This window comes from Solea senegalensis, linkage group LG2, assembly GCF_019176455.1.
Source record: "Solea senegalensis isolate Sse05_10M linkage group LG2, IFAPA_SoseM_1, whole genome shotgun sequence".
NCBI lineage: Eukaryota > Metazoa > Chordata > Actinopteri > Pleuronectiformes > Soleidae > Solea > Solea senegalensis.
Genome location: NC_058022.1, coordinates 35,812,719 through 35,825,826, shown reverse-complemented (window position 1 = coordinate 35,825,826; position 13,108 = coordinate 35,812,719). Strand labels below are relative to the sequence as shown.

Below are 13,108 nucleotides of genomic sequence, written 5' to 3'. Positions count from 1 at the left end.
CCTTAAATAAGAAAAATATAGGCTCGATGAAATCTCTTCTATTGTATGTTTATGTGTCCACATGTAAAGCACAGATCATCTTCTATCCCCGTTACTTAAATAACTTGGACGAGGCCGTTCTCCTCGTTGCTGGGTTTTTGGGTTTTTTTTCGGCCAGAGTTCACTCACTGATCACATCAACGTCGCCATAGCAACCCCTGCCACGACGTGGGCCAGCATCAGGTGTCCGACCGCACAGACGTCACCTGTGAGCACAGCGCTAGCGTCAAACTCGCGCTCTCGTTAGCGTTCCTCGCGTCCCCCCGCCTCTCTTCCTCCTGGGTTTGGATCAAATGTCTCTCCACTGTAACACGAGGAATGTCCACACAGAGACGATGGTGGACGAGGTCTTTTGTCCCGGCCTCATTGTCCTTCTGCGTGCGCGCCCCTTTATGACATTGTTCTCCCAATCGCTTATGGAAATTGGCCTTTTCCCGGCACAATGACGAGCCGTGTTGAGTGAAAGCGGCGCTCGCTGCCAGGACTTTTTCATCCCTTTGTCCAGCGGCGCAGTAACGGTGAAAGAAGTGATTTTTAAGTGCATCTCCTCCACCTCCCTGTGCCCCACACTGTCATGGCTGCCAACTCTTTCTTTCTCTAATCTCTAATAAATCAGCAGATAACAGCCGCGACCGCTGCCTCTTTGTCTTCTGCACGTAAAGGTCTTAAAATGAATATGAACTGGCCCGGCCTGCAAGTTCATCTCATAGTTATGAATGTGATGCTTTCCCGCTGCCGTGGTTAGGACGCGTGGGTTTGTGGAGGTCGCGGGCGAAGGACAGGGTTCGAATCTGTGAAAGTCAGATAATACGTTGTTAATCAGTGTGTAATGTACTTGTACTTCCATGTGGTCACCAGTTCACCACTTTTCTAACTTCCATAAACAGTTTCTTGACGAGTTTCGAGTTTCAGGTCTTAAGAGGAAACACAACAATCCTGGACTTTTGTTGGGGAAAAAGTTAATTTGCTTGTTTATTCCTCCCGCGCAGAAGTCCAGACACACTGCTATACAACTGGCATGTGGAGAAAAAATGATTTCAAAGGTTCTTTGTTTCAGTATCAGTGCATCTTTCACAACTCTGTCTGTTGGAAACATGCCGGACAGTTTGGATAAAAACAGCGGCAAAAATGGCGTTTTAAAGTCCTGGAGCTTCCAGACTTTAAGTTTTAGAGTTAAAAACCTCCGTCTTCTGTCTGTTTGTGAGTGTGAAATGTTCATGCAGTCATTAAAATATTGAGTAATATCGCTCATATGATGCAGCGTTTACAGCTTCCAGACTTTGTTTTCCCCTCGGCCTTAAATGATGTGAAAAAGAGACTGTAAAGAGTCCTGTTTCTCACGTGTTTGTTTGTGAGCAGCAGACTCACAGTTCAGCCGCGGGTTGCTTCGCCTGCTGTGCCATTTATTTCAGTCAAATTGTGCTAATTGTGATGTTTGTGCAGCCTATATGATAATTCTGCTCTCCAGAACAATACAGCTAATAACGGGTGTAGCGAGGTCATGGGAAAAGCACGCTCCCTCTGCCTATTAGCGTGTGTGCGTTAGCGCCGGTTAACCCTCTGTGGTCCACCGCGTGGAAGCTTCTAGAAGACGACGACAGGAGAGCGTGGAGCAGCAGAAACCTGAGCGAGCGGAGGCCTTGGAGATGATGACACCTGATAAACGGCGGGGCAGTTTTGGGAGCAGTAAACTTGTAAACCTGCTGGAGCAGAGATAGATGATCTATTCACTGGACTCTTTATGGCTTTCTTTCATGTCTTGTTTGCCCACATTAAAGCCTGGCAATCAGCACCATGTGAGGCTTCATTATAGTTCCAGGACACTTGAGAGCTTGTTGTTCTCTTTCCAGACCATTGCCTCCTGTATCCATTTGAACTTGTGTCGCTGCGGCTGTGTTCTTGTAAAAACCGCGGCAAATAGGTTACGTGCCGCGCTCTGAAGGCGAACATCTGCTCATATGACGGGATTCAGCAAACGGACAAACATATAACTTCAGGGGAGCACAGAGCCCGGCTCGGCTTCATCCGCGACAAACACTGGGCTTTGTAGTGGTTTTCTGGTGCAGAGGGTCACCTGTGTGTGAACACAGAGGAATGTGACACAGTCACCACTGTCTGTGCTTCTGCTTCACATTACTATCAAGTAATAGGCTGATCATAATTTAAGGGGTTGAATTGATGATTTTAAGAAAACACACGGCGACCACAATTACATCCTGTTTTCCAGGAAAAGTCAACTTTGCTTTAACCTCGTCCTCCAAACGTCCTAATGTTGGGAAAAAATGTCAGATTTGTCCTCTAAAGAGTTCCTTCTGGAGTCGACGATAGATTAAAAACATGTTCATGTCTTTATTTCACTGTGAGACTGACTTTTCCAGCAGGAAACTGAAGTTTGTAAACCGCTCACTCTCCCACACCAAAGCCCATAGAGAAAATCAGTGATTTTAACATCACAGCACACAGGAGTTGTTGATCCACTGCTTCTGTCACTAAGTGATGAAAATAACATTCAATGTCTTATTTTAATTCTGTATTTGAAATATTTCATTTAGACTTAACTCAGTGACACAAAGTGACCACACGAGGCAGCGGTAGACCAGCAGCTCCTGTGTTCCTGTGAGCTAAAATCACTGATTTTCTCTATGGACTTTGGTGTGAGAGAGTGAGTGGTTTACAAATGTCAGTTTCCTGTTGGAAAAGTCTGTCTCACAGAGAGATAAAGACATGAACATGCTCTTAGGAAGTTGTAGACTGAAGCATGGATGTATATGTATATTTTATTAGCTGGGTCGTTGTAGAGCAGTGAAAAGTAAAAAAGTAATTTCTGAAAACCACACTTTAAGAATCCAGAACTATGCTTTTAAGCTTGTGGCTGCAGTCAAACCACTTCTCTCTTTTGCCTCCTAAAAACACTAAAGACCAAATTGTTGTGGTATGAAATTGATTTCCACTGTGTTTTCTGCAGGAATTCTCTGTCCTTTCTTTCCTTTACAGTTTATTTAAGACAGTCCTGTAAAGTTTATTCCTGTTTGACTGCAGCTCTGTGAAGTCTCCAGCTGTGCCTCGTACCTGGGTCATTTCTGCTTGGCTTCATGAATTCATCTCCTTTCATAACACCGCTCTGTGTAAGCACTGCACGCTGCTGCAGTCAGAGATTAATGTTAAACAAACACAAGTAGCTGTCGGGACAAAACTGTGCAGCAGCCGCCGTGTAAATGTCTCATAGATACAGTAAATCAGTGATTATAGCTCCTTACTTTCCAATTAATGACATTTCAAGTCTTGGAAACTTGTACGAAACGTCACATGCTTTTATTTTGACGGTGAGCGGCGTCCCCACGCTCTGTCCTTGAGATAACGTCCCTCTCTGTCCCTCAGTGCAAATGTTTTGGCTCCTCGATCTCGGCAACAAGACACTTTCTCATGGAACTGCTGCTCATTTTCAAAACATACTCTTTGAGAGAGAGCGACGCGGACGGAGTCTGTGGAAAAACCTGCAAACAGTCATCGTTTCCTGTGAGAAGAAAACTGAATCCAGACAAACTTTATCTTCTCTCGTACGTGTCTCTCTCTCTCTCTCTGTCTCTCTCTCTCTCTCGCACCGTTTCTCCTCAAATCTCGTGTATTTCACGGACACACGTCCGCCCCCGCTGTAGCTGTGGCAGCGTAAAAAGGCCTGGAAGCAGGAGAACGTCATGTTAATCTTTCGGAAATCTTCCCCCATCGCGGGATAATTGCTGAGGGGAAACAGGCCGCGTGTCTGCACACACTCAACCCAACAGTTGTGGTTTTGGCTGCGACTTCATGTGGTGAATCTTTTCATGGTTTTTGTCTGTTGCCAAACATAGGTCAGTGATACACGACAGAGTAATGTGAGGCTGCAGAAGAAAGAGACAGAGAAACACGCTCTGTTTTTTAAGCTTTTTAATCCGACACTTTGTGTCCTTTCAACTCGCCTGCAATTTTATGTGTTGAACTCCGCGACCTCTGCGGCAGCGGCGTTCCTTTTCAACCGCGGGGGTCGAGGTGGTCAAGCATAAACGTCAAGGCTAATTCAAGGTCGAACAAATGTGACCTGATAATCATCTACCTTGTGTGCAGCAGCAGCAGCAGCAGCGGGGCCGGAGCCTGGCTGCGTTTAACGAGGAGATCCTCTCACCGCTCAAAGGCTTTTATTGTTCTTTGAAGCCTGTTTGTAGTGAGCGTGAGCCGTGAGCTGCGGGAGGCAAAGAGGGAACCGGAAAAAGGTGCGAGCCGCGAGGATCCAGAGCGGCTCGCACTGAAAGCAACAGTTGAATCAGCTTTGATTCCTTAAGCAGATCTTAACTGACCAATTAAAACAAGCCTGAGCAGACAGAGGGAGAGGACACGGGACAAACCAACACTAAACATGTTTGAAAAATACCTTTTATACCAGGAAATATCTGCGACGTCTGTGCTCAAACTGCACAATCCAAAATGACAGAGGGGCCTATGGGCTTCTAGTCTGGTCAGGAGGGTTGAGTAAGGGTAAAGAGATGCTGGCGGTTTGGTTATGGACTGATGTCAAGTTCCCAACAAATAAACGTATTTATGATGTAGAATGAATAATGTGAGAATATCAGAAACGGACAGAAATAAGTCCTCGTAACAACACCGCATGAAGTGGTGTCGCCCCCTGGTGGCCGAATACCCCACCATATATGTGTGCAGCATGTTCACGTAACTGCCTTCTAATGAGAATCAATGAGAACTTCAGATGGCAGGACTGAAGAGAAATCCTGTTGTAACGTCACCTGCTGACGTCTGAAGGTGGCGCTGTGGCCGTGCCGGATGTTTTGTTGGTTTGAAATGCATGGAACAGTTTGTAGACTCGACGTTAACAGACTTTAAAACATGTCTATACATCACAGAGTTTTGTGGTTCAGATTCCATCGAGGCCTCACGCTGTCGTCACGTTAACCTGGTGTGCTCCCACATCACTCGCCTGTCACGGCCGCACACGTCACCTGGGAAAGCTTAAAAGACAGAGTCGCTCGCGAGAGTCTTAGCACATCAAACTGCGGTTATTATCCTCAGTCAGAATGTGGAGCCTTGTCTTTTCTCTTCCTGTTGTTGTTGTTGTTGAGAGAAGTGGATTACTGATGTACACGCTTTGAAATATCAAAGCGTTTGATCTGCAGCAGAAAATAAAGTGATGCCTCCGTTCTTTCATGCCGTCACTCATTAGGGAGCTGGCGCTCAAAAGGGAGCTTTGTACGCGGAGTCGTTTTAAGTTGGAGATGGCTTTACAATAGATCACCACGAGCGCAGCCACATTTCAGGCTGAGAAAGTGAATGAAAGGCTATGCAAATTGCAGCGTGTACGTCTCTGCATGAAAGAGACGCATCAGGTTTTTGTGAACTTGAATAACCCCCCTCTCCTCTCCTCTCCTCTCGCCGTCTCCTCCTGCTTTATGTTCCTCTTCTTTAAAATCTTCTCTTAGCCAGTGTGCTCGGCTTTGTGACAGGTGAAATATTTATCCAGGGAGAGACAGTGGCCGGAGTCAAAGGCGGCCTATCTTGTTTAGACAAAAGCCATTGAGGAGCTGACAAGCTTGTGCATGGAAGGGCCCAGCATGGCTCGGAAAAGTGCTTGTAAGCGACTGAAAGTGAGACAAGCGGGGGAAGAAAAGAAGGGTGTATCTCTGCACGACTATAGGCTGTGCCACGCTGTAATCTGGACTCTTTTTAAAAGCCATCTCTCGCCGTCAGGATCAGGAGGTTTCTCTCACGCTGAAGCCGAGAGCGCGGAGACGGAGCCTTTCAGAAGCGCTTGACTTCTGCCACGGTGGCTGGCCTCAACTATCTGATAGCCTTTCTCCTTTTACACGGTGGCCTTTATCGGCCGGCTGAATGGAGACAAAGTGCCCTTACCTGACCTGGAGCGGCCCTCCGTGTTCTCTTTACAAGACTGATACCGAGTCAGCGAATAAAGACTCCGTTAATGAGGGCGTCGACCAGCTGAGACCGATCACAGAGTGATCGATGCCTCGCTTATTATTTCAGCTTCTTATGAATACTCAATACTGTCTTCTGTCGTGATGTTCAAACCTCGAACAAAAGAACTTCTTTAGCCCGTGAGTCACTGAATTTCAGCTTTTTCAGGCGTTGATTGTGGTGTCGCGTACAGGACGGAGCGAGGACATCACATGTTTTTGTCCTCACTGCACCTGGAGGCCTCAAAACAACAGTTTGAATTGGAAATGTTTTATGTTTCCAGCTGAATGTTAATCTGCGGTCGTCCAGACTCCTGACAAACGACTATCGTCAGAAAACATCTGTCCCGGCTCTAAAATTCATGGACAAAGCTCAGATTTATGCCGTGGACCGACATTACAACAAAATGTGGTCTCAGTGACTCATCGTGGTCTTCGTCTCTAAGTTGACGTCCTGGAAAAGCAGCTTTGTGCTCTGACCCCGAAAAAGAGTGTAGCGAGTGCAGCGGGCGGTGACGGCGTTGGCAGAACTCTCTGTCCTCTCCAGCCTCGAGGCGAGCTTCTTTAAATTAGCAGCTTGACTGAGTTACCTGTCGCTCCACCCAAACACCCGTCAGATGCCCTCCAAGAAGACGTCTAAAAGTGTCACACCTGACCTGCTTATGTCCAAACAGTGGAAGAAATCATCGTCACCTGTAACGCAATAATAACCAAAACAGATCCAGTTGACATGAACCAATCCATCACATGTGCTCCTCCTCTTCATCATCAAATTCCACCTTGCTATTGAATGACAACAGATGGAGAGTCATGTGATCACCTGGCGTCAGCAGGATTCATCCTCTGAGGAACATGAACGTTTGAATCAGTCGCCGTCTTCTATTTTTTGGAGATATTTCAGTCTGAACCAAAGAGACTAAAAAAACTCCAGAGTCCAGTAGAAAATTAAAGGCTGTGGAGATGTTGTGGGTTTTTGACGAGACCAAAAAGACGTATAATAATGTTCACAGAGCGTGACACGTCCACTTCCTGTCTCCACACAACCAATTTCAGACATGGAATCCCAAAAAAAACCCCACTGGCATTTGACGTTCACATATAAAGAACAGAGTGGGAGACGGACCGCGTCAGAGCAGGAACATTTCCACAGCGGCTCCTAATCTGGTTCCCTGTTTTTTTCTGTTTTTTTTCTGGTTTTAAACCAGAATCAGAGACTGCATGTGTCATTAAACACCAAAGAATTACAGTTGCAGTAATTAATCCAACATTTTAATACATTACAGATCATTTCACAGGTTTTAATCTCAATATCTTGGCTTCACTCTGACATCTGGCAAATGAAATCTACGTACGTTCCTAATGTTGACACATTTCTATGATTGAGGAAAGTTCGTGTGCACACAAAGGTCTGTACGTTTCTAATGAATAATCCTTCTTTATGATCATATGTGATTGGTTAAAGCTGCTAAAACAAGCCGCAGAAGTTAGAAACATCAGGTGTTACACCTCTGAACGCGCACGCCGTCGAGCTTTCAAATCCAGCTGTGGCCGCCGTCCCGGCACAAACCCCGTTTTATCGCATTGTTTCACGCTGCGTCTTCGTCCAGCTGCTGTTTTTAATCATGTTCACATATCAGCGTCGTTAACTGCAGCAGCAGCAGCAGCAGCAGCAGCAGCAGCGGCAGCAGCGGCGGCAGCGACTGTGTGGCACTCTCAGCGTCCTGACAATGGATTGAGACGATGATTGATGAATACTGTATGTGCAGCAGAGCCATTCCCAAGCTCCGTGTGCAGGGATTCATTTGGTCCATTGTGTTGATGCGGAGCAAGGAGCCTGTGAGAATGTAGAGCTGATTAATAATGTTTGTGAAGGACGCGGTAAAGAGAGGCTACTCAGGTCTCCTTACATGCTTAGAGGGACATTTAACAGCTTGAATTATACATAAATTATGTACACCCACTGCCCCGAGGGTCTGCCCCTCACAGCCTGAGCTACAGCAGCGTTTGCTTTAAGTTAATCTGCAAAAACTAAAACAGGGAAGAAAAAGTACAAGTACACTGTCAGAAAATGACTTTGGGAAATCTAATATTGACTGTATTTTTGCATTTAAAGTCATTTTATATCAAATAAACCTAAATAGTCATTTATTTACATGTGTTTATTTTTAGGCTAAATGATTGAATGGTGAAGATTTGTCTGTAGGAAATGTAGTGCAGTAAAAGTAAAGGTTAATAACTGAAATAAACTCTTATTACTTTGGAAGCTTTGAATGTTTGCACGACGTCAAACAGGAGAAGAATCTACTTATTTGGACTTTTGCTCCTGGTTTTACTGCCACTGACTTCCCCCAAATTACTGAAGTACTTGCATGACGTCAAAAAGACTTTTTTTGATTTCCAGAACTCTAAAGAACCTTCATGATTGTGGGTTTTTTTCCCCACAGCTGTTTCTCCGAGTGAACCAAAGCAAAATCAGCGTTGTTTGCAGCTGAAGGACGATGACGAGCAGAAAGTGAAGCGATGTTTGATGTTTCTCCTGAATATTCAAGGCTGAAATGTGTCTCTGGTTCCCAGGTTGGCAGCGGGTTAATGAGAGTCAGCAGAATCTCCACAGTGGTCGACCGCAGTCAGTCAACGATCAGTGAGTACCAGCATAACACAGACGAGCAGTGGAGGTCCCACCTCGGCTTTAACGGACACTCACGTTACCAGACTTTGACATTTCTGAAAACATTCGTCACAGGTTCACGAGCCCCGTCAGAGACGATTGAAAGTGGTTCAGGTTCCGCTCCGTCTTCTGCTTGAAGCCGTTCACACTGACGTGTTTGAGTGGAGGATTATCTGTCCCACTGCGTTGGTTTAGAGAAGGCTTTTGTTTTCTCTGCCGCGTCAGTTTTAGCCGCGAGCCTCGTTCACGCCAGGACCACCACCACGAATCCCAACAGAGCATTGGTCACGCAGAGTCACGTTTCATACGCGCGTTCACACCGAGGTCTGATGATAGCCGAGGACAGAAAACATCAGTCAAAGTGAGCGTTCATGGTTGGCCCAAGGTCCCGCCCCATCAATACACTTTATCACTAAACTTTCATCATAAAATTCATCTCTCATATATTTTCAATGCAAACCTCTTTATTGGTGTTTCAGTCAATCAAATGTAGGAGTATTTTTCCTGTACTGAGCAACATTTTATCAAGTGTCATCCTGGTCAACCTGGAAACTCCAGGTTTTTCTCTGATCAGAAGCAGAATTTGATGGAAATTTCAAAATTTGAGAAATAAAACTACAATGACAATGTACACAACATCATTTTCTTTCTTTTAAGTCTGGAAGTTCAAATCATCTTGTCCAAGGAGAAGAGATTTAATCTCGTTTGATTTCACTTCTGAAATCGCTGATGTTATTATTTCTTCCCATCATCACAACCAAGACACGAGGAAATAAGTAGGAGCGAGTTAAATGTGGTTTTTCACATAAGTCCAGCTGCCTCGCAGCGTTGTGCCAGCAGATGAGTCACAAACACACTAATGTCATTAATGCAGAGTACATTTAAGCTCTTTGGTATTTTCCTGCACTTTCGGGTTGTAAATACGGACACAAACAAGAACCAGACTCAACATTTCAAATGGTTTTATAAGCTTGACATTTAAAAACAATGGTCTACAGGGAAAACAGAGGCTTAGAAACCCCACTGTGAAGTTTATTTTGTAATGAGGAACTAGATTAGAGCCAGAATGAGAACATTGTGAAGGGAACAAGCACTGGGAAGTCAACTCTGTGACTGACTGTGGCATTGAACCGCACATGATGCTCTGTAGGTGCTCACCTGTTCTCCTGAGCCCCTTCAGCTCTCTGGAATAACGAGAAAACAGGAGCTTGGACTCGCATGTGAACCCCTATGATCACGTCTGCTGCTGTCAACACCCCGGGCCTTGGAAATGGGAGCTGGACCAGAAAGACAAAAAGACAGCGAGGGGAGGATGGAGGAGAAGAAAGAGGAGGGGGAATCATAGGGGTTGACAAAAAAAGGGACCGTTCCAAATAACATCACAGTGGGGAGCACTCATGTTTGACAGTTGGATGATACCAAGGAGAGACCTTGTCCCACCTCCAGCAGGGATGGGTCCACACCAGAGTGACTGGATCAAGTAAAAAGGTCCTGGCACGATGTACAGTGTCCGTCAACGACGTGAAGGTCGTTCCATTGTTTCTTCATGTTGACATCGTCAGACAACAAAGAAAATCCTCATCTTCACTACCTCAGATCACATGATGCTGCAGCGACGTGTCTGTTACTGGTTTCCTCTGACAAAATACAGGAATATTGATAAGTCAAAGAAATGTCATCAGTGTTTTATGTTTCCAACCCCCGTCCACCTCTGTCTGTCCTCTGTCCATCTTCCATCCAAGCTTCATCTGTCTTCAGTCCTACTTTTATCCAAGCTCCATCCATCTTCTGTCCATCCAACTTCTGTCTATCTTCAGTCCAACCCCATCTGACTTCTGTCCAAACAAACACATGTGAAGCCACCTGTTAATAAAACACCACCTGATGGTTCACCTGGAGAAGATGCTGATGTTTGGACCTTCTGCGGTGACCCGGGTTCAGGTCTGGCTCGTATTTCTTTGCTAATCAGGGCAAAACATGGCCCAGAAATATGTGAATAGTTTCTTTGTTTTTTGAAAAAGGTTTTCATCAGTGTGATGATAACAGATGAGAGGATTCTGAAGATCTGTGATTATTGAAAGTATGATTTGGTAAATCAAAGCCAGGATGTGTTTAGGAGAAAAACAATCAAAGCACGAGCACAGCTGATTTTCATTCACGAGTTTTCTTCCCTGCATCAGCCGTGAATGAAGCCCATGGTGTGATGAGTGACGTGGCGTAGATTCATTCACTCTCTTTCACAGGATAATCAGGCATGAATGTACCGTGCAGTATGGATCATATCACATGTGTGGGAGTGGGGGGCGGGGGATGTGTGTGTGTGTGTGTGTGTGTGTGTGAGAGTGTGTGTGCTTCTAAGTACGGGCTTGTCCAAACATCTTGTCCAGCCCTCTTCTGACAGCGGGATTAGAAGCACCTGCCATCGAGACAAAGGCAGGCCTCAAGCCAGATGAATGAAGTGCCACTAACTGCGAGCTCGCCTCACAATGCCCCCCCAGCCCTCGCTGATCCTCATCTTCTCGACTGAGAGCCTCAACTGAGGGCAGATGTAATGAGTCAATTCAGCTCTGAAGGCTCATGAGGAGACGTCACCGCGAGGCCCAGAGAAGAGTCCGGAAAGAAGGAAGCGAGAGGAAGAGAGTGCCTGTGGGAAGAAGATAAAGCTCATACATTTAGATCTGGTTTGAATAAATTCAGGTTAGTCCTCTGCTCACAAAAGCACACACAAGATGAAGTCATCCAAAAATGTCCTCGGGCCTCATGGCAGCAGAAAGCATGGCTGCCAGCAGGGACATGTGTGGGGACAAAAAGTCTGTTTAACAGTAAAATAACTGAACTCTCCCTTTAAAGACGAAGTCCGTGCTGGAGGTTCTGTGTTGATGTGACCGCCATGAACCACACAGCAGGTTGAATGTCCTGCATGTGTGAAATTGCTTGTTCTGTAAAAGAGATTTTCATAAATTATGGGGGGAAAAGATGCTGAATTATCCCTGAGCGGAGGATAAGCCTCCTTTAACGCAGGGGTGAGGGAGGTGAAGGAGGACGAGGGGGATTACAGGAGGGGAGAGCAGGGGCACGGCGCCCTCGGGGATCTTTCTCCTCAGCGCAGCAGGACGTTTGTCTCCCGCGACAGCGACCGGGAGGCTTCAGGGCCGAGGGGACTTTGGCCACGTCCAGTCAATCTGCGTCAGGGAACGAGGACGGTGAAAAAAAGATGGACACAGGATGCACAGAAGCTGGATGTAGACCTGAGAGAGGTTTAACTAAAGCTATAAAGATCTGGATAAAAGGTTGGACAAATCTAGACAAAGTTTGGACAGTTCTGAAGGTTGGACAAATCCGGAAGACACTTGAAAACTTGAAACTTGGACATCTTTTCATGGTTCTTGATCTGGAAGTGGCAAAGTTGACAAACAAATGCAGGCAGACGACTTGTTTGTCCTGCAGTCCTTTTTCAAGATGAAAGAGCTGATGGACGCTGTCTCTGGACACCTGAACCACGTCTCAACAGTGGACAGTTGCAGAAACGTTAATGAACTAAACATTAATAAAACATGTTTGTTTAATTCAAGATCATAAAGCAGGTTTTGTGATGTGGTTTCTTTGTTTCCTCGTTCACTCACTCGTCCAATCAGCAGCGCTCTGACGTCCACCGCTATTGTCCGAGCGTCGTCTGGAGATGCTCTGGAGTAAAAAGGCCGAGTCATCATGGAGCTCTTTCACCTCAAATCTTAATGTGGTCCAGTTGTTCCCTGTCATTGATTTTGGCCTCGGGGTCAAACGGTGACCTCTAAAACCCTTTTGTTTGCTCGTCAAGGTTGAAAAAAACGTCAGGAACGCGGCTGAAGTGACAGATCCTGGAGACGTGGAGGAGACTGAACATCCTTGGGAAGTTTTTTTTTCTTTTTTTTCCTCCTCACTGCTAACCTGGTTTCTGGCTGCTGATGGTGGTCTATTTTTGGGGGGAAGAGGGGGCCGCTGTTTTATTTTGGATTCCTGGTGGCCCGGCTGCTCAGCCCCAGGTCTACGATAACCCAATTTGAGTTGACTTTGCCCGTTCAGGGAGAGCCGTGGCCCGGGGCTACGCACTGTTATAATTCAAGTAATACAATGGAGTCAAACAGAACCCCATCTACACACACACACACACACACTCTGCTAATTCAGTTCATTTCTAAAGCTGTGAGGCCGAGAGCTTCAGGATCAGTCACAGACGGGAACTTTTACTTCATTTCTTATAAAGAAACATTGTGTCATTATTAATCAGCACTTGTTAGAAGTGACAGGTGTCCGTCCACACACACACACTTCCTGTTTCCATTCATTTACCACAAACAAGAACGTGCTTCTTGCTCTCACAGTGTTTCCCATCTGCAGAGCAGTCGTCGTGGTTCAGGTTCTATGCTATCATCATCATCATCATCATTATAATATTCTATCTCTG

The 13,108-nt window shown here is 45.8% G+C and overlaps 1 long non-coding RNA gene across 1 annotated transcript in view; it reads left to right on the top strand.

Annotated features, from left to right (window-relative positions):
* LOC122765314 overlaps nt 1-8,633 on the top strand; it is an 81,416-nt gene extending 72,783 nt beyond the window's left edge. The window contains exon 7 of the long non-coding RNA XR_006359957.1: nt 8,571-8,633. This is a non-coding gene — a long non-coding RNA (uncharacterized LOC122765314). The remainder of the gene's footprint in view (nt 1-8,570) is intronic.
* Nucleotides 8,634-13,108: the final 4,475 nt, after the last annotated feature.